The following is a 21,972-nucleotide window of genomic DNA, read 5'->3' as shown; positions in this document are numbered from 1 at the left end:
CGTGAGCGGCTTGTGCAAGTCGTAGTGTACCAAAACATTCGATGCCTGTACGAGCTCTTTGGCGCGCTTAAAAGCGTTGGTCTCTTCTTGGCACCATCTCCAGGGTTGATTCTTTTCGAGGAGACGATGAAGTAGTTCAAGAATATGTGCAGCACCACGCAGGAACCTGTTGTAAAAATTCAACAGTCCGAGGAAAGACTGTAGTTGCTGTTTGTTCTCAGGCTGCGGTGCATTCTTGAGAGCCTCAACCTTCTCTTCCGTTGGGTGAATACCAGTTGCGTCTATGCGATATCCAAGGAAGGTCACTTCCGACGTCCCAAAAGTGCATTTATCTTGGTTGAGATGTATGTTGTCATCCTTGATGCGTTTCAGCACGGACCGCAGGCGTTCGTTGTGCTCTTCAGCATCTCGGCCTCCAACAATGATATCGTCGAGGTAGACGTGAACTCCTGGAAGCCCAACAAAGAGTTCTTCCATGTAGCGCTGGAATATGGCTACGGCAGTTGACACTCCGAATGGTAGGCGAGTGACTCTGAACAGTCCTCGGTGAGTGTGCACTGTGAGAAGGTCAGCTGTTTCGTCGTCTACAGCGAGCTGCTGGTATGCTTGGTTTAGGTCAAGCTGTGAGAAGACTGTGCTGCCAGCAAGTTTTTAGAAAAGCTGGTCTGCTGTTGGAATTCGTCTCAGACTTGATCGCTTGATTCACAGTGCTCTTGTAGTCTCCACACATTCTGATCGTGCCATTCTTCTTGACGACTCCGAGCACGGGAGTAGCCCAGCGTGATGAACGCACCGGCTGGTAGACACCTTCCTGAACGAGGGCGTCAATGGCATCGTCTGCTCGCGATTGGAGAGCCACGGGGATTTGTCGAGCTTTTCAGAACACTGGAGTAGCTCCCGCGTTGACCTCTATGCGCACAGGAGGCCCCTTGCTCTTTCCCAGTCCTTCAGCGAAAACCTCGGGGAATTCAGAGATTGCTGTTGACCTGGTAAGTGGAGCTTCGCTTCCGGGAACGTAGTTTATTCCGCAGAGTGAGATCCCCAAAGCAGGAAACCAGTCTCTTCCCAGCAGGCTAGTGCCAGATCCACGCACAACAAAGAGGCGAAGGCGGGCGCACTTTGCTTTGTGTGAGACTTTCACTTCCAGGAATCCCAGAATCGCTAGGTGCTCTTTTGTGTAAGAACGAAGTTGAAGAGAACTGGGGTGAATCTCTTGCCTTGGTAGACCAAGCTTATCCATGGTTCTCTCACTGATGATGCTGCAGGCAGCTCCGGAATCGACTTCCATGGACAGTGGCATATTGTTGATGCGCACGTCCACACAGAAGGCAGGCGAAGTTCGGTTCACCATGGCGGACTTGGGCGTTCCATACATAGGCTCGTCGGAGTACGAATCAGCAGCAGTGACAGGGTTGACGTCCTCAACTGGGTCACAGGACTCCGAAACGTGGTGGTTGCGTCCACGATGTTGCGATTTTTTCTCGTGTCCCTTTCGATGACCGGATTTTGAAGCTTGCTTTTCTTTTGCTGCTTTCTTCCGACACGCTTTCTCGAGATGCCCCTCGTTGCCGCAGAAGTGGCAGACAGCTGAACTTAGTTTGTGCGTCATGCTCACCAGTACAACGCCAACACGATTGCTTAGGAGAAGCGGGTCCTTTTGCACCGTGGCGCTTACCGCTGTTTTGTAGTTGGTTGGCATCAACCACAGAGTTAGCCTTTGAGCGTCGCAGTTCTTCAGTCTTGGCGGCTGCTTCCTCCGCTGCACGAGCCAGTAAGATGGCCTTCGTCAGCTTAAGGTCTGGTTCGGCGAGGAGACACCTCTGCATTGTCTCGTCGCGAAGGCCACAAACCAGGCGATCACACAGAAGACAATCCAACCAGTCCTCAAAGCCACAGTAGCGAGCAAACTGTCGAAGCGCTGCAAGGAAATCTTGCACGGATTCACCAGGGAGCTGGTCGCGCTTGTTGAACCTGAAGCGTTCCATCGTGACATTCGGCTTTCCGATGAAATGTCCGTTTAGCTTCGCGATGATGTCCTTGAACGGCATCTCTGATGGCGCCTTAGGTGCGCAAAGCGAGCGCAGCAGAGCATACGCGTCGACACCGCATACACTGCACAGCAAAGCGCGCTTCTTGTCGTTCGACGTAATGTCGTGCGCTTGGAAGAAGAATTCCAGGCGTTCCAGGTAGACAGGCCAGGAAGTAGGCTCGGCCGGAGAGAATTCGCCGATGGTGGCTGGAGGCAGCATGGTTGCCATTGTCGACGGCTGGTGCTTGAAGAGCGGGGCTCTTAGGCGCTGGAGTGGATCCAGGGAGTTTTGCTAACGCAGTCAGAGCGGGCTGAAGCTGCGTGCTTGGGACCGCGGCGATCCCATCCTCGTCGCCAGTGAGGTGTTCGCGAGTCGGGGTCCGAGGCAAAACTGTTAATTGGAGCCAAGCGTACAGTATACGTTGAGAGCGAGTGGGTCTCGAGAGAAGAGAGAGAAGCGAGAACATAAAGAGGGCAAAGACCCGAGCGTGCCAGCCCAGCGGCGGGCTGTAACACGAGACGTGGCGTCGATGCGCCCGTGGAGTTCACGCAAACGGAGTGGCAGTATGCAGGTTCGGGGCTGCAGTCTACATGTAGATAACACATAACCTGCTGCCTATTCTACCATAATAATGTAAAAACATGACACCATGTTAAGCCGCATATCTGGTAGAAGACATTTTAGGCACGCCAAAATTTACTCACGTGATGCTGACAGATTGTTTTGGATTGGATTGAGCCGGATTTCGTTGTGAAGCTGATTTCACTTTTGAAGCCAATTGTAACACTCACACAAATGTTAGACCTACATTTAGCGAAAAAAGGTGCACGTTACAATCGTGCAAATACGGTAAGCCGCGACCGCGGCTGAATGCTTCTTTTAAACATCACCACATGACACAGGGAGCCTGCAGAAACTAGTGCAAACTAAAATTAGAGGGCCTTTAACAGATATCACTCTTCCAACGACACCTTTTATTCTTTGTGAACTGCCTACCCTGTACTTCAAAAAATGCATCCGCCGAGTGATCAGCTGTTCATTGAATTTGAAAAGCAAAAGGAAAGTAACCGCGCCTCTTGTGCGTGCAATAACTAAAACGTTCATTCCTTTGTTTCGTTACGCATTCGGCCACGATAGTTAAGCGTCCCCCCCTCACATCAGCAGCAGCAGCAGCAGCCTACTGCAGGTCCAATGCAGGACAAAGGCCTCTTCCATTGACCTCTCAACCGCTCCTGTCCTGCCCCCCACCCCCGTGCCCTGCGAAACAGCAGTGCATTTCGCATCTAGTTGGGTCTGGTGAACCAACCTAGATCAAGTTTAGACAGACGTTTTTGGCATTCCCAAAGCTGCACTGGTTTTCTTTTCATTCCCTTATGAGCTATATTGTTTCTTCTCAACTTACAGACCATTTATTATTCTTTGGTTTCATTAACTTTTCTTAGTTCTCGCTATAAGACATGAGTGCGCACATATTTAACGACGCACAGCCTTGCACTATGCATGCTTAATTAACATTTTCACACGGTTTAAGGTGTCTTCGATTTGGCTGCACTCGCCGTACTCATTCAGGTAGTGCAGCACTCGCCTCTTCGATATTTGAGTGCAGCGTGTGGCACTTGCGCTTTTCTCTTCGATTCACCGATGGTGCAGAGTGCAGGATGAGTTCACGGCTTTCCCTGCACTTCCCAGAGAGGAGGTGCAGAAGCAGACGACAAAACTGCAGGACCGGTTCCACAGCCGCAGTGGCGGTGCCTGCGCTGAACTGGCTGAACTAATTCTGAACTCGTGCAGAAAGTGCAGGCCAAATCGAAGAGACTTTTATATTCCCTTAAAAGGCACAAGCGGTTGTACATCCCCGAGACAGATTTTTCTACGACGTATATATTCGAAATGAAGAAGCATTCGTTGTACGTGCTGCAAGACAAAACCGAACCTCTCCCTGTGCCAGTATTACGTCTAGACAAGGCGACAAAAAAAATTCCCTTTGGATCTGGAGGTGTTCGGAGATGACATGCTGCTGCTGTCACTGATGCCCATAAGAGCAGTCAGGAAGCGTTAAGAATCACGTCCCCAGATACCATATTTACTCGAATCTAATGCGCACCTTTTTTCCGGAAAAATAGGTCCCAAAATTGCATGCGCATTACAATCGAGTACGACTCAAAACTGCGGCGCCGCATGGCCGTATCGCCATCAAAGTTTCAAGATGGCCGCTTGACTACTAAACATGTAGCCAGGACTTCGTAATTGGCGCATGTTTGCCTTTGTTGTCTGCGTAGTATTTTTTTGCGTCCCTCTGCTCTTTCTGCCATGGAATTTCCCATTGCGAAGACACGGCGGGTTCATCGCAATGCTGCATTCAAGAAGAAAGTAATCGTGTGTGCGGAAAGCGATGGCGATTGGGCCGCGTCACGTGTGTTCAGTGTTCAGGAGACTTGCGTGCGGGTCTGGCGCAAGCAGAAAGAGAAAATTTTCACAAGCAAGGCAACACGGAAAGGGTTCAGTGGACCAAAGAGGGGACGATATCCCCAAATAGAGGACCCGCTGGCAGAGTACAATTGAAAGCTTTACAACAGTAAACACAGGAGCGCATGCCGCTCAGTACATGCAGAGCATTCTGGTGAGAGGCTGGCGTGCTCTCGTAGTTTGTGCGGTTGGCGGGCTCACTCCCTGAAAGTGCTTATCGCATGGCTGCCTGGTGCATTAAACGTCATGGAGGATAACACATTTTTTTTATCACCCAACCGGGCAGCGAAAAGCAAACACTTTGATGCATTTACTCCGGTTCGGGTCATCGTGGTGACTGTCTTGCTGGCGATAACAGGCACATTTCATTTCGTGCCACCTTTGCAATAAACCTTGCTTGTTCCAAGTGAGAAAAAGTTGTATTTTTGTATTAAATAATCAAAGTTTAGAGCGCATTACAATCGAGTACATAGCATTTTTTTTCTTCTGACAGTGAAAAACGGGTGCGTGTTACAATCGAGGGCGCATTAGATTCAAGTAAATACGGTAGCTTTTTTGGCATTTGAGCACTCTACCAAGTTGCAGCTGTCTTTTGAAGTGCCCTAAACATACTATGTGCTTACAGATGTGTCCAAACAAGTTGTTTAGGGCGTGGAAAGGCAAAAAAAGCAAAAGAGAACCAAAACATTGCATGAGCCCCTATCAGCCACCCAGCGCTCACCCCGTAAATGCCGCTTAGAAGCGGCGGCAGGTGGCGCAGCCATTGCGAAGCTCGAGGTGTATCGCAATGAGGTTCTATTGCAAAAACTCACTCTAATGAGGTTCTACTGTAGAGACCCCCACCTCAGAGCAGGGTAGAGTGACAGAGGAGGAAGCATGATCTCACATCATGAACTCACACATATTGCAGCTTGAAGTGCGTGCCATCACCTCGCAGTTGTGTTCACACACTAAATCTGCCCTGTCTGGCAGCACTTCACCCCCCTCCTCATCACAGCTAGTGCTGGCCTCTCCTCTCGGCAGGGAGCACGGCATGGAAGCCGGCGTTGGTGATGAAGAGCCAGAGGGTCTCCTTTTTCCCCACGTCCCATTCCACTCCTCCTCAGGGGGCCACGAAAGTCAAGGCCGTGCGGTGGGCACACGCTAGCAGCTCCTCCAAGTGGGCTGGCAGCAGACGGAAGTTCGAACCGGGGCCCATGCACCATGTCCCAATATCCATAAACAGAACCCACGGGAATGCCACTGCAGGAGAAGAACAGGGGGACATAGATGGGGTACAATGCACATTCTCCAAGGTCCTGCCGAAGGTAGCTATAAAACGTTACTGCGCTCGAGGCACTACCGTAAAATACCGATCAAGTGCCCCCACCCATGCAAGCGCCCTCCTCTCCTAATCCGAGTATTTCGACTTCTCGTGCACTACCGAACAAGCGCCCCCCCTACCCCAAACACCCATTGATCGCCCAAACCAGTGAAACCGAAACTGCCCAAGAACACTTCTGACTGATATAGCCAAATGTGCTTGTGACTTTGTGACGACGGTGGTTCCTGACATGTATTTGTAATGAAAGCCAGAAGACAATGGAAGATTTCAAAGAGGCACCAAAACCCTTTCGCTCTGCCGTGAGCGCCCTCTGAACACGTCCCGAGTACACCTTGTTCAACATCTCAAAAATGGACCACATGATGGCAAGAATGAATTCTCTAGCTAACAGGACCAACAACGCAGTTGACGGGAACACCGTATTACTTGGTAACACTGGTTGTGCCAAGAGGGGCTTCACAGCCTTCTTCATCTTTACTAAAAATGTGTCTCTCCAATGAACTGCGATATTTTTTTCTGTTTCAGGAAGGGGGGTAAGGTTGGTTAACATTTACATGCCGCAATTTCAAATTACGGGACAGTTCCTAACAAGGGCCCCCTCCCCAGCATTTCCTGAACTATCCGCACTTCTAGGGGGGCACTTGCTTGCTATTTTACGGTATGCTTCAGTTTTTGGGGTCTACAAACGATACCCCTATAACCCTGGCCCAGGTGTGTTGGCACTGGCTAGGGGCAGAGGCGGGCAATGTATGCATTTTATCTCTTAGCACACTAGCCATTCAATGTCATCAGAAAGATATTTTTGTTATTTTTTTAGCCCACCAGCCGGCCCAGAACTGGCCCAGTCACACCATGGTTACCTAAAATGTTGTGGCAGGGATGGGAATTGAACAAAATGGCACGCAATGACAGACAAGTGACCAAATTACAATTCTATGCCAAGAGGAGAAATAAAGCACAGCAACGTGCCTTCCCCCTTTCCCTTTGAGAGAAGCCCAAGTGGAGACGCCCATTTGGAGACGAAAGCTTCAAGCCCACACCACGGACACAAGCACAGCTAGCCGGTGAGTAAGGCAGTAAACACTCTGAAACACGGAAACTGTTGCATTCTTACTAAAACTTCACAGCCCCCACAGCCACATCTTGCAACATTAAATGTCCACATCTTAAGGGGGAACACTTGTCTTGAGGGCATTTTTGTTCATTTTTAACGTACACACTTTGAGATTTCCATATTTCACCGTATCAGTCATGAACACAAATATGCAGTGAAGTCAGTGCAAACTGTACATTCTCAAAACCCTTAGAATGCAATGAAACAACGCATAAAAAATTGGCCACCACCACAATAACAAAAGAAGTGGAAAATAACTTGCCAACTTCTAGTAGTGGGAGATGAGTAAAGAAAAGGTGAGAAAATGACAACTCACAGTAGCCAAAAAAAATTTCCTTTGGAAATCGTGAAGGGCAGGGAAAGCTTCACAAGTGCCAGGAATACAAGCTGCAATTAGGTTACCATTAAGCATAGGCTTGTGCTCTGTCTACAGTTTCTTCTGGCACCCTACAAGCAGCAATGACTGAATGTACCATGTCAGACTTTTCCATTAGTTGAACACAGTACAAAATTTTCTACATTTCATGTCAGGTGCCGAGTCAATGTGCAAGACTTCCTTTATTCCAAAATGGTGTCCCTTACATACAGCATAACCTGCCCCCTGCCGGAGGGATATAAGGGATGCCATTTTGTCTTACACATTGACACAGCACCTGACATGGTGTCATAAGTGGGATCCCTTATATACAGCATCACAAGCTCCCTGCCTGAGGGACTTGGTATTACATTTCACACAACCCAATGTCATCCTTTCCATTTTGGCGAGTTTGGCCCTGAAAAAAAAAATTAGAAAAAAGCCTATACTAAAGTATTACAATTTTAGTTCTAGAACTCGTACCACTGTGCTGCATAAGAAAGTTTATTACAGGGGTTAGAAACCCCTGCTGATGTAAACTCATCAGTCTTGCAAAGTGGGAGGGCAAGTATTCACACTGAGCAGAGGAACAGACAATACACAAAGGGCACAAAGACAGGGTAGAATTGGGCAAAACTAAAAACAATTCCACTATCAGTGCCATAGCCATGGGACTACCCGACTACCCAGCTTTAGCCCCCCCCCTTCTTTACCTTGTGTTCCTCTGTAATTTTTCTGGCTGGCACACTGCTCCCTATTATGCCTGGCACGTCACCTATAAATAAAGGTGGCTATCTTTTGAATGCACCACCATTATAAAGATTTGCATCTCAATGTCTATTTAACACCTGGGCACTTGCAAAGAACAAAGGACAGCAGTCAGGACGATTGCGAAGCGGTGCAGCCCAGAAACAACAATTTTCTACGGGTTAACTAGCTCAATGCACAGGATACCAAAGGCACGCGCTGTACCCATGTGTTGTCCAATTTCACTCTGCCTAATACCATGCCTCGTCCGACACTCAGTAGGGTGGTGACATGCTGCCATGTGGAGAATAATTGGCCGGCTCGATTGTACTCTTTACCGGAAGAGCCACAGAGAAAAACCGTGCGCGATTTCTCAGCAAAGGGAATAGATTCCTCACGCTATGGCAGGGGAAGCAAGGGGTTGTCTGCAGTAATTGGCAACAGAAGAAAAGAGATGCTGGCCATTGATGGGTGAAGAGTGCTATGATAAAGGCCCAAAAGGAAACTGACAATCTTTGCCTTTACCATGTGCGGCACAGCGGCGGCAGCAGAAATAAAGATCCTGCAAGGTGACCACAGAAAGTGGTGTATCTATGTATCTGGCAAAATGTGCGATTTAGTTGAATGAGGGCCGGGCACAGGCAAGACGCATTGAACCTTTGTGAATGAAATGCACAGTAACGGGTGCCACTTTTCCCTGTGTCCCCCCTCCATCCCCTCTTTACTGTTTCTGTCGAGCTGACGGGGGTGTTGCTCATGTGTGGTTTGGTCCTAACGTGCATGCACAGCACGTTGGGACACCACCCTTGTGAGGGCGGTGTTGCAGAGAGAGCCACTTTCACTTCTGCATTTGGATAGATTTGTTTTGCTGTGTTTATCCCTGACCCAGGAAATTAGGGAATGGAGAGTCGGCAAAAAGGCCTCACTGCGGCCTTATTCCGTATTCTACCCTTACCCTGAAGGCACAATGATTACCAGCCCTACTACAGGCAGATGGTGGTCGTGAGAGTATTAAGACCCGATGGTTCTCTTCAGCTCCTTGGTCCCAACAATGGCAATACACGTCTTACAGGCAGAAGGCCCCCTTTGACTTTTGGGGAAGCTTGTCCTCGAAGCACCTACATGCAAGTGAGGCTTCGAATGGTAAATCATTTCTTTAACTGATTTGTCCTTGTGTAATGACTGATATGTCTTGTGACAATGCAGTCGCATTGCAATGCACGTAAGCTGGCCGGTTTCGAATATCTCTGAATTCTCTTATAGTATTCAAGTAATGACTTCGTAATGTTTGCATAAGGTCACAGTAATTTACTAACATCCTTGAGCCAAATAATTTGCATTTAGTTTTATTTCCTCAATGTAACAGTGGGTTTGATAAACATAACCGCCAAAGCAGCTACAGAAGCTGCAATGATCACAGATGCAGACGAGTCTCCACTGTTTCTGAAAATGCATTAAGCAGCTCTTGAAAGAAGCGCCAATAACGCAACAATTAGATAACTTCAGGTGAGGACGCCATAAATACAATATACATAGGTAATTGTCTGAACTTCTATTGCAGACAAAGTTGGAGATGATACTTTAGTTTATTGGGGCAGCACTAGCATCAATTGAAAAGTTAAACATATGTGTGATGACACTCCAGTTTTTGGCTCTCTGCTCTCACAAGCTCACTACCTTGTGTAAGTTGCCGCTGTCGTACAGTGTGCCTGTTACCATCATTTTTCTTACCACATTTCATGCCGACATCTGAATCCACCATTGCACTTTCATTTTAAAATTATCATCAATTTAGCATCTAGAATGCGAAATTGGATATTCGTACTGGTGACAAGGAAAAGAATGTCTTTCTGGCAGATTCTTTTTCCAACTCTTCTTTGCCTGCGACAGTTTTTGAGGGCATGAGAGTATAATTTTTTCAATGTTAGTCAGGCATGACAACTCAATGTTGGAGGTAAAATGCGACACAGACCACAAGCCCTCTGAAGACCACCAGAAAACCCTCCATCCCCTTAACTGGAACCACCCTGATGCGACTATGCCAAGGTCCACAACTATTAATGGTGAATTACTACCTGCATCATGTGCATGGATTTGAACCACGCGGAATCCTAATTATTTTCCACGTTATATTGACACCTGGCATTAAAGAACCATAATTATCAATGCCAATATCATAAGCGAAACCTGAAAGGCACTCGTAAATCATCAAATAGGCATATGCAACCATAGAATACCCCCTTAAAAAAAAAATCCGGGCTATGAACCTGTCCACTATTAGTTATATTAAAACACAGTAGACATTCATATTTTTATAAAAATTCAGTGACGAAAATTGGAGCATTTACATGACCTCCAGGAAAACGCAATAACAAGGGGCATATCAATGCATTTTCACAGCATTAAATAGTTCAATTTTGTACTGCAATGTACATGAAAACAATAAAGTTTTTTAACATTAAAACATAAAACATTTTGAAATCGTTAAAGTATTGAATATCAGTACACAGTATTGCAATATATAAAATAAATCACAATACAAGAATCCCATCACATACCGGAAAATTGCTCCGTATTTCATGCTCGGTACCAGCAACTGTCCACGGCATACCCAGCGTCACAGGACATTGCCACCCAGGCTCCGAATCCTCCCTTGGCACCAGTGGTGTCGTAGAGGTCACTGCAGGGGTAGGTATGAACGGTCACACATAAAATTCAAACTTTCAGTCGTTCATGAATACTTCTCTCAATATGCAGTTGGCTAATGGGGACCTGTGAACTATGCCTAGAAAAAATACTCCTTTGCCTTGGCAGTGGCAATCCCCGATAACATTGGCTTTCCACGTTTGTTAATTCCTTTTCTTCATTCTCATGTACGAGTTGTTTGTAGTGATAATATTGGCATTGCGGCATGGCATTTTTTTTTTTTTTGCCCCACTTCAACGCTTAGCAAGCGCCAAAGTTTGCTCTTTTGCGCTACAGCAAAGCCATGCAAGAAAGCCAGAAAGCCAAGTGCGCAGATTGGGCTGGCTGTGTCGTGCTTGGTTGCCGCATCGTGGCAACTGAAAGGGGTCTCATGCCACGACAGAATTTGATAACTGGATATATCTAGAAACATTGGCAACCATAGCCAATCGCACCACAAGGCACCCACTATCAGTAACTGCAAGATGCAGTGTACAGTCAAACCTGAATATGACGAACTCGGATAGAGCAAACTATGCTCGATATCAAATACTCAAAGTTACTCACAGTTCTTCCATAATTATGCATGTAACCTGTATTTTTTACAACGAATTCGACATTGGATGTATCGAACTTTGAGTGCACACACCTTGTCACCAAACAGCTGCAAATGCGCTCCTCCACCAGATCTGGGTATGCTCTCCTACAGTGTCCGTGCAGCCTCACTGCATCTGTGAGGCACCTGTGCCTCCAGCCAGCTTTAATTAGATCTTGCTTTCCAGGATTTTTTGACAACTCAGGATGACATGGCTGTGCCCTGCACTGTACTGGGGAATTGTTGCCGACATACATCTGGTGCTGCTGAGGAGCCGCCACTAGAAATCACCCGCCCCCTCCCAATGTTACACAAAGCCCTTTTCCTTCTGTCGATACGCTGCAACAATACTACTTGGAGATACAGGGAAGGGGACTGGAGTACATTGCAATTATGTCAACATTCGAAAATGCGATCGTCATTGATGGAGCTGGGGGCATTGTTCAGGCAAAAATTACAGCCTACTGGAAACAAGTTCACTTTTCGGTGCAATAAATTACTCTTGGAGTAATTTACTCATGGTGAGTGGCACAGTTTTCCTTCATTAGTGCGTTTTCGCTTCACTGTTCACAACATCGCGCATGACCAGTTTGGTGCCGAAGTTCATCATAAGTGGGTTTGGTTATATCAAACTACTCCATATATAGAACAACTCACATTGAATCATAATTATAACTGGGTTTTAATGTATTCAAATTTCTGCAGCACATTGCAAAGTACTTAACACCCTGCTAAAAGGTTCTCTACATCCTGGGGTCCCTACATGCAAGGTTATCTACCTTCCACCCTTGCAAGGGTGGGCGTGGATAACCAGTTGTGTTGAACATTCAAAAGTCAACACAACTGCGTCGAAGGTGATCAGCGTGATAATGGGATCTTGTGGGCAAAAACAACAAAGGAAGTGTACAAGGGGATAACATATTTTCATAATGCACAACACCATCTGGCTGCATTTTCGTTGTTAAGAACAAAGTACACGACAACCAAGGCAGGCGGCTCCACTAGTAGCTGTTACCTTTTTTTCTGCTCCATTCTTGTACTTTTCTTTTCCTGCTAGCTTACCCAAAGTGCTTCCTTCACTTCATGCCCAGAACAAGCAAGTGCTACACATGCATGTCTGTCACTCTCGCAGGTGGTTAGTTTAATTTCTATGAATCACAACACGCAAGGTTTGGAACAGGTTCAGTGCAGATTACGTAAAATGTAGCAGGATTTGCCTATTGGCACAGTGATCACACCACTGCATTTGTGCATTTCGCTAATATTTCTCCGACTGCATTTTATTTGATGCCACCTGTCCACAATCTGTATGTGTGCAAGTACACAAACTGATCCCACAGCAAAATTAGCCCACACACTAAAAAATTCCCTATTGCAAATGGATTTAGCACTCTACGCTTCGGTCTACAGCCAACTGCACTTTTAACAAGCTATGGCAATTGCTTGATGTGAACCAAAGGGAATATATGGCAATATTTGTGCATAACACTAATTTTCTCTGTTAGCACTTGCTTTGTTGATGGCTGTATGAACTTCTCTTAGTAATATACCCAGGAGCAGAACCTATTCCCAGGCCACGTGAGTGAGTGTTATGCAGCCGCCATGAACAAGCAGATCATGGTGGTCACAGAACATTCTAAATATTAGTGCAACATGGTAATAACACATTAAGTGGCGTTCACTTTTTTGCACCTCATAAACTGCTATGGAGTTGAAAATATGTGTAGGTATCAAAAGGTAGATGAGAAGCATTAAAAAAAAGTATTGGACTCAGTAAAGCTGCAAAATAAAACCTGGGGGCCTGAAATTGATTCTGCTGAGACTAGGACAAGCTCTTACAGGCACACCCAAAATATTTTAAATACGGCAATTCTATTACTAAGGTGATCCCTAGGCTAGAATTCCACCTACGCTAGACTGGCGGCTCAGCGCTGATAAGAAAATGAGTGGTCAGTGTGGCCACACACCAGTGGCGTAAATCCAGAAAAATCACAAGGGGGGACACACATCTTGCCAAGGCGGCCATTTTGTTTTTTTCATTTATATACAAATTACTATCGTGATTTGAATTAAAATAAGAAAAACGAGCATGCTTTCATACCTCACGTAATTGCACTGTGCTATATTGCAGACGTTAAAAAAAGATAAATAAGAAACACTCTGTACAATATGAGTACTGATCACCTATGACATGTTTCCTAGCTTTCGACACTTCTAGAGGGTCCAAAAACGACAGCGCGGTTTTTGCACGCACTGACAAAGTTTTTCAACAACCCTGGCAACGTTATGAGGTCTATAATGTCTTGATGAACATGTGCCAAAGCCATGCAGTTGAGGCGTTCCTCCCCCATCGTACTACGCAGACATGTTTTCAGTCTTCAAAGGTAAATGAAAGATGAATCTCAAGGGGGGGACACTTGCAAGGGGTGTACCCCCCAGCCCGAACACAAGGGGGGTCAGGACCTCCCTGACCCCCCTATGATTTACGCCACTGCCACACACTATATCAGAAAGCTAGGTAGTGCTATGGCAATATTTAATGCCGCCGCAGTGCTACAAGAGTTGTTTCCAGTTGCTTGAATACTTAGAAAGTTTTTGTTGGGCAAGAATTTGTGAATACCTGCCTTACCTCTAATAAAAAAAAGAGTGGTAAGATTCTACACTTTTCTTTCGTTTGAAGCTCTTAACAGCATGCATATCACTGCCACTCTTTCGGCTGCACTAGAACGTCATCAAGCAAGGGTGCAAACAAGTCTGGATTATTGCGATCCCTTTTTCTCTCCCCTAAACATCTAGTTTTCACGTTTCTTGTCTTCCTGGTTCTTTTCACGACAAAAAAGTTGCAAGTGAGAGCAAATAACGTCGTTAACATCTGAAGCCCTACATCCTTGTCGTTTTCTAGATGGGCTTCCCAGTCTATTAAATCTGCCAATGTTTGGAACAGCAGATCAGGTAGGCCTTGCAGCCCTGGACTTGATGCCTCTGCACTATGTGCTAGCTCTACCAGGACTTGTGTATGTGGTTGTTGCGTCAGCTTGATCGTGTTTAATGCAGAAAGTACTGTTTCCATGAAGGCTGAAACAAAATTTCGTGTTAACAGCACATTTCTAACTTTCATCCAAGGAAACCTATTGATGTGGCCATGGCCAGGCGAAATCCATTTGCCACAACTTGTTTGGCTTAAAAAAACATTGCAAAAAATAAAATGCAATAGAGGGCTCCCATAAATACGCACCTTACCCAGCCGCTGTGGGTCTGTCTGTGGCCCCAGTGAAGCTGAAGTTGTATCCGATTCAAAAGTGAGGGAAATTGAAAACTACATGTGTTAAATGGAAGTTAAATGGGATGCAGAAGTGAGGCACTGTGACAGCACATAAACACAAAGCAGTTGCAACAAAGGTATCAAAACCAAAACAAAAAATAGGTATCCTTCTTCATTAACACAAGCAGCCAGTGGAACTTCACCTAAATTTGATGGGGAGTACACTATACTCTCAGATGGCCTGGATAGCCCATACTAAAGTAGCACAGGTAAACCTGGATATGATGAAGTTGACAAAAATTCCCAATTTTTCATTACATGCAGGTTTTCACTACATACGGGTTTCAAGTTAAGGCTCACGTGATTGAAGCGGAAACGAAACCAAGATGCCATACATAAGTGATGGTAAACTCACCGTTAAATGATTTATTTCACAGTGAAAAAGTGCGTGATTTGCATCTGCTGCTTTCCCACGAACTTAGTCACTGCTCGGCACTCCAAAAAAGCCACGAACTTAGTCACTGCTCGGCACTCCAAAAAAGCAAGGTCACTTACCCCTGTTGCGACGTTGTCATCCCGCCACTGACAGCCCATTGTTGCGTACGGGAAGGCCGGCCCGAGCCGAGCTCCGTCGCCTCCGACATATGTTTGGTAGCGTGGTTTGAAGCGAACGGCCAGCCAATGTTGCAGCCATGAAGAAGTCCAGAAGCCATAGGCAAAACGTAACTTGTTTACTTCATAGCGAGAGATGGGCTGAAGCCAAAGAACAATGCCCCAACGGGCAAGGTTACAGTACAGGACTCGAGCAGAGTGACAGCATTGATTCACTGCTCAAACAAGAATGAACTACAGTGCTTGGAGGGTTCTTATTTATACCAAAGCGCTAACGGTCGAAACAAGAGTTCCCTCTAGATTGTGCACACGATACGAACTGCACAGACACACACAACACTCTTTCCAGAGTTCGTGAGCAGTCGGTAGTAGCGGCGCACGCTGAGTCTGAGAGAGGGGAGAGAGGAGGTCTCCGCTGCGGACGCGGGGCTTCTGCATCCTTGGGGCAGGTCTCTACATGTTGCGTCGGCACGCCACCGCAGTTTGATCGCGCCGATAGATAGGCGCCAGAGACCCAGGCTTGTCGGAGCTTGCTGCAAGCGTGAGTCACTGACAAAGGGGGCCTGCTTGAAAGGCGCACGTAGTGGAGGCTTCGCCGCACAGCCGAGGAGTATTGAAACAAAGCCCAGCGGCGGGCTCATTCATAACACCCCCGTGTTCACAAGTGTAGCTTACTAGCACTTTCGCCCTTTGACACTTTTTGGTGCCTAACTTAAAGAGTTTCAAGGACCAAACTTATGCTGAAAAGGCGCCTTTTTGTGAACTTGATGCTTTTTGCCCCCTCAAAATTGTTGAGAGGGCGGTAGTTGGGATACTGTACTGGGTGGCAACGTTCTTCGTTCCCGCCGGCGGAGACGGCAGTTAAAATTGCGAGCTTGTCTTGAAAAGAGAAAAATTTTCCTTTTCTGGCAGCAGAACTCATTACCGACGACCCGACACCACAGATGGCAGTGGAGATGCGCGACTACAGACTACATGCCGAAAGGCAGGACTAGCACCTAACCGACACCACACTCACACGTGGTGGAAACACACGGTAGTTTGCGGTGCGAGCGAAGTTCACTAAGTTAGTGACTTCCTCCAGCCGATTTTTCTGAAAATGTGCAAAAAACAATGGCTCATCAGAGTAGCGAATTCGTTACATCGACGTTAACCATCGCAGCGCATTCGTTACATAGAGGTCCCAAATACATGGGGTTCAATGGAGCTGGAAATGGGGAATTGAAAACTTTGTTAAATTCAGGAATTTGGTACGTAGAGGTTCGTTACATCCAGGTTTAACTGTATTGCACTTCCCTGAGGCTATCGAGCAAAATTGATGCTATAGAGTACATATATCCAGAATACTTGCCGTTTTAGTGCGGGCCAGCATGTGACCTCATATCTGGCAGTGGCAAGTGCACTGGACTGACTAAGCTGAAATTAAAGGTTCACATATTTAGTTATTTTAGTGGATGCCACACGTAAATACCCTACCCATAAACACATCTAGAATCACCCGGCTGCTGTCTCCATCTAGTCGGTCTGCCAAGTGCCCCCTGTGAGCTACTTTCAAACCAGGCTGCATCGAATGTCAGTGATGTTTAGAACAATTGATTGGCATTACCAGCATTAAGGCTCATGTATTACAAAACAGTAAAGTAGACTTAAGAGCAAGTATGGAGTATTAAAAGAGGTGAAAAAAAGCAGGAATCAGTCAACAGCAATTGTATGTGACTGCTGAAAGCCTACCACCTTGTGGGTGGGTTCTATAGACACTAATGAAAATGCAGTGGCAGGGCTGCAGATCCACCTAAAACCAAAAAAAAGTGGACATGACTGTTCACATACTTGCGATAAAATCCGAACTGGGACTCACCACGGCTTAGGCGGTGTAAGTTGGCCTGCTCCGTGGGACGCATCATGCCTGCTTCATACTGGTGGGCTAGTGGACAGAAACATGGGTGGCAATATCTTCTTCTGTCCGCAGCAGTATGGGACACCTCTTTAATTACGGCACATGGACAGGCGTTAGTTTGTATCCATCTGGAAATCCAAATCATTTCAATGGGGAGCTTTCATCCTGCTCTACATAATGAGCCGAGTGCGATTGAGGATAAGAGTTGGCGAGGTGCAACTAACTAATGGAGATTGCTGAAACGTCCACCACCATAATGCCTGTTTCAGGGTGTGAGCTAGGCGTGCATTTGCATTGTATTAAGTTTGAAGAAATTTGATTTTGTCGTTTTTATTCCCCCATTTTCTGCCTTTGGGTTTGGCACATGGAGCCACTTCTCATGCTACTCACTACAGAGCATACTTTTGATGCAAACAACTGCCCAGTGCCTCCTTGGGTATTACCCAACAGTGGCCTTTCAAGCGGTCATATTGCAATATCCAATAATAATAACAGTGTAGTGCAAAAATAATAAAAAAAAGCACCTCAAAACATAACACAGTGATGGTAGGCACAAGCAGTAATTCATTTCATTAAGCGCTGCCATGCCCATCATACTTTTGCCCATGAATGGTACTCTACTGCAGGGAACATGTTAAGCAGGGGCCTCTACTATAAATGTTGACGCATAGCAGTAAGACCGACAGAAAAGTTACCTCATAAAATAAATCTCCCATGCCCCGAAAGACAATCGATTACAAGAGCAACAGGTATATCGCATATATAAAACTTTTCTCATGACCGTCACATTTGCCTAAAGCTTCGTATATAGAACCGCTTTTGTTAAAGGTTCTTATTTATTATTCATTATTATGCAAAGCAAGAACAATTGCATATGTTTTGTACCTTTTTCCTTTCTCCATTGAAGGTGTCGAGGGTGGTGTTGGCGGTTCATAATCCGGCTCATCCCATGTGCTGTCCATGCCATCGTTACTTTCAAGGTCAAACGGGAGCGCATACCATTTTTTTTTTTGCTTTTCCCATCCGAGCTCCTCGTTACTGTTAATATCGGATCGATACTGGAAATGTTGCAGCTTCTCCAGGCCATTTCATAGACATCTGCAGAGAACTTCATTGCAATAAAAACACACCAAAAATACAAAATGTATCTTACCAGCCCAACACATCACCAGGCACCTGGCTTGTGCTCAGTCGGCCGACAGTGCCATCCCCTCCATTGTCAATCAGCGCTGCTTCACCGGATTTTTTATGTTTGGCCAGAATGTGTTAACCTGCCTTTCACAGAGCTATGACTTATGCACAACAGCCAAGCTGTATTCCTCCTCCGAAAATGCCACAATGGCAAACTTCTCACCTAAAAAAAGAAAATATAGCAGCGCAAAGTATGGTGCCCACAAACAGCTTACACATGCAACTAAAGAGACAAATGACATTTGAAAGAAATTTGTTATGAAACAAAGCTTACTGCAAGTGCCGCATCGGCAACACAGCATATTCCTTACCAAAGGGAAGTCGTACACATTTAGCTGCAACCTCTGAGAGAGGCCAGAAGTGGAGGTTCGAAAGCTGCAACACTAGAAAAATGTTGATGAGTGAGGACTGGCAGGGGTACACGTAAAGGTCCTCCAAACTTGTGTAGCTCCAATAAGCACTCAGTTTACAACTTTGACGATAGTGTTGTCTTTCAGCATGCAAGTGCATTCTCCCTCGTTTGCTCTGATTTTTACATCAGCAGAAAAATTCCAACCATTACACTGAGGGCCTACCCAACCAAACGGCAGAGGCCCATTCTCATGCCTCATCGCCAGTTTTCCAGCTTCTGGTATGCAGCGTGCACTAGGTGCAGCGTGCAGCATGCAGTGTGTAGACAGGGCTTGTTCTTCCATAACCCTAATGTAAAGCTGCGCAAGTGGCTTTTCTGGTTTTCGGGCATATTTCTTCAGCCTAGGCATGTAGTTTTCAAAACGGAAGGCACTAGCCATGCAAGGATCCATGAACTCAGGCATCATGTGCTATGTAACCAGGCGGTAAGCACTAAGCAAATCTGCATGTTCGCCGTATATGGCAGTGAATACTTTGACGAAATGAACTAACAGCTTCTATGCATATTCCAAGTGCTGAATTAAAGAAGATGGGCTGCACAGCATGCTCATGGCAGCATGCAAAACTATGAAATTGTCTGCCAGACGATTAGGTATCCTTGACTTCAGCAGAACACGACCAGAATAAAGCAAAAGAAGACAGAACTCGGAAGCCTTCCACCGCTCAATATCAGACAAACTTCTCGGCTTTTTGGACATTTCCGATGGCACGTACATAGCGCCAAATCTCAATGCTTGCTGCTGACACAGTCTCTTGATTTTTTCGTTATTCTGTAGCGCTTTGCCCCTTTTATCCATAGCAGCAGAAGCTTACAAACTACACCTAAGCAAGCAAGATGCATGTAGTTTAACAGTACCTGCTGAATTAGGGCAATGGGTGGCTTTCTTGGAATAGCGTCCGTCTTGTGGTGCTCTTCCTGCTGCACTTTGAAAGCTAGCATCTGTCGCATGGAGCATCAATCTCAGGGAAGCACACACGGCCATGCTTGTAATCTTCTTCTGTTGTATAGCTGGGGGAGCTGAAGTATCCACTCTGACCCTTGATGCCTAAAATATGGGAATTAGCAGGTGCATCAGAGATTATTACTGCAAGTCCGTGGATCACTTTGTTTCCAATAACAATACCTTGCTGCAAGGAGACTTTCAAATCCCGAGACAAATTGCTGCAAGAAAGCATTGTGATCCAAAGCCTTAGGCTGTCCATAGTAAACGCTAATTGGAAATACTAGCTTGCTGCCCTCAGTTAGCTGCTCTGCAAAAAACTGGGCAGAATTGGTCTCGCGTGCTTTTAGACAGAGGCAAGCCATCTATGTTTACATGCAGAATTACTGGATCGGGGACAGGCACATTTCTCAATGCTGCCCCAATGCTCTCCCTTAAGATGAAGTGACAAAACTGGCCTGGTCCCATAGACATAAAAGTTGTGTGACCACAATATGAGGAACATCTCTCCACACTCCACTGGTGCAGATTTTGGCTGAAAGCTGCAATGTTCGGTGAAACAACAGATTATCAAGCTAACTGCAGCTACTGCCCAGCACCATCAGGTGTGGTAGTGCCAGAGAACACCAGATCTACAACCAATCCCCAAGCCCTCCATACAACAGTGGACGGTGCAGTTGACTTGCAAGGGCCCTATGTTCCAGCTTGACCTGGTGAAAAGGGCCCGTGCAGCCAGCCACAGCCAGGAGATCACGGACTGGGGATCCCCTACATTGGGTGGGTGCCCTTACAACAGCACCCATTGTTATCAATAAAGGTTTGATTGATTCATTCATTCTGAAAGCCACAATGTAAGGCTTCTGCTTTTGAAGCACCATTTCATCCCTGGCGGCGTGCTGCTATGCACCATTGCAAGGTTGGGCCAACAAGGCACATCTTCAAAAGAGCTGCTGGAAGCTACATCAACATCCTTAATGCCCTTGGCAACCTTGAGAATTTCACTCAAAGTTGCAAGAGAACTCCAACAAAGTGCATAAGATGGCAGCAGAAACAACTCGGTTGCTGGCATTACTTCGATATCTGTACCGGAAAGGGAACCTACGAAGCAAGAACTTTCTTTCCCAGCTAATAGTATTGCGTACAAGTCATCCTGGACTGCTCGACGAACGCGGCGATAAGCTGTCATTCTAGGCAGTCTAGCCATGTTGATACCTGCACCAACTTCAGAAATGCAAGGCCGAAAACTTCCAATAAGGTTTCACGAATTTAAACCGCTAATCTGAACAAACTAAACTTGTGAATCAAGACTGACACATGACTCGACAGTGCCAGTGCATGAAGGGCAAAATTACTCTCGCTTTGACACGTTCGTTCCTTCCATAATGTCCCCTTCTGCCCTTGCCCCATCAGAGTTCATACTAGTAGGGGGAATAAGCAAAAAGACACATCAGTTACCAACAGGGTATCGGAACAGAACAAAAACCGTAACCGGGAAAAAAAAAAAAAATCCCAAACTGTAACGTAACCGAAGCGTTATTTATTATTTCCTTAACGAGCTAAACCGAAAAAAAAAAAAAATCATTTTGGTTTTCAGTTCAAGTGACAAGTTCAGATATTTCAGCATTCATTAAAACTTGCGTGCAACGAGGTAGAAAATTGCCGCCAGCTCGCCGGCATACAAAATCGCCTTTTGTTCCACTGGCGCCATCTCTTCTTTGGCAGGCTCACTGCCTGCTTCCCTACTCTTTCCATCTGTCACAGTGTTCTAAAAATCTCTAGGACACTATAAGTCTACCTCAATGTTCAGTTATTATACTCCCCGCATGATCGCTGCCCGCAGTTTACTGTGAAGCAGACGTCGTGGCAGTGCTTATTTACTTATTGTTTAAATATGTTTGTTTATTTATTTATTTATATACCTGTGATGTATACAGGAAGTCTGTAAGTCTACCTGGTATGGGCTTTATTGAACTTTTAGTAGCTAATACAAATATGTTTTGTTCTTATGAAAGTTCTTACACAAGTTCTTCAAGTAGAGCTTCAGTGTAAATGTTCCAATATGAACTATGCTCTAATAATAGACCTACTGGTATTTGAACTTACGCAAGGCATACACATTCCTCACATGCATTTTTTTTCACTGTTTATTCAAGCACATTGAAGATCAGGCCTTGGTTCCTCTAATGCCCGATGCTTTAAAAAAATTTTGTACAAGAAAGATGGCTTGATTTCTTTTAGGAACGCAAGCAAAATAAAGCCGTTGCCATTTTTCCAAGAAGTTAAAGAACTAGAATGCCTCGCATGGAATGCTGCTTTCAGCCCAGTCCAGTGTATATGCTCAT

The 21,972-nt window shown here is 45.9% G+C and overlaps 1 pseudogene across 1 annotated transcript; it reads right to left on the bottom strand.

Moving 5' to 3' along the window:
* Window positions 1-3,353: 3,353 nt before the first annotated feature.
* LOC144155103 (uncharacterized) lies at window positions 3,354-20,098 on the bottom strand (annotated as a pseudogene). Its single transcript, XR_013319504.1, has 6 exons — window positions 18,241-20,098; window positions 17,973-18,185; window positions 17,049-17,215; window positions 15,134-15,331; window positions 10,595-10,716; window positions 3,354-5,738 (listed from the first exon to the last, which is right to left on the bottom strand). The product of XR_013319504.1 is annotated as an uncharacterized LOC144155103 (transcript).
* Between the last annotated feature and the right edge of the window lie 1,874 nt (window positions 20,099-21,972).

The sequence above is a fragment of the Haemaphysalis longicornis genome, unplaced genomic scaffold (assembly GCF_048455015.1).
Source record: "Haemaphysalis longicornis isolate Haplotype H1 unplaced genomic scaffold, Haemaphysalis longicornis Haplotype H1 scaffold_1, whole genome shotgun sequence".
Classification (NCBI taxonomy): domain Eukaryota; kingdom Metazoa; phylum Arthropoda; class Arachnida; order Ixodida; family Ixodidae; genus Haemaphysalis; species Haemaphysalis longicornis.
Note: the sequence above shows the minus strand (reverse complement) of the source record. Positions and strands in the feature narration are given on the sequence as shown.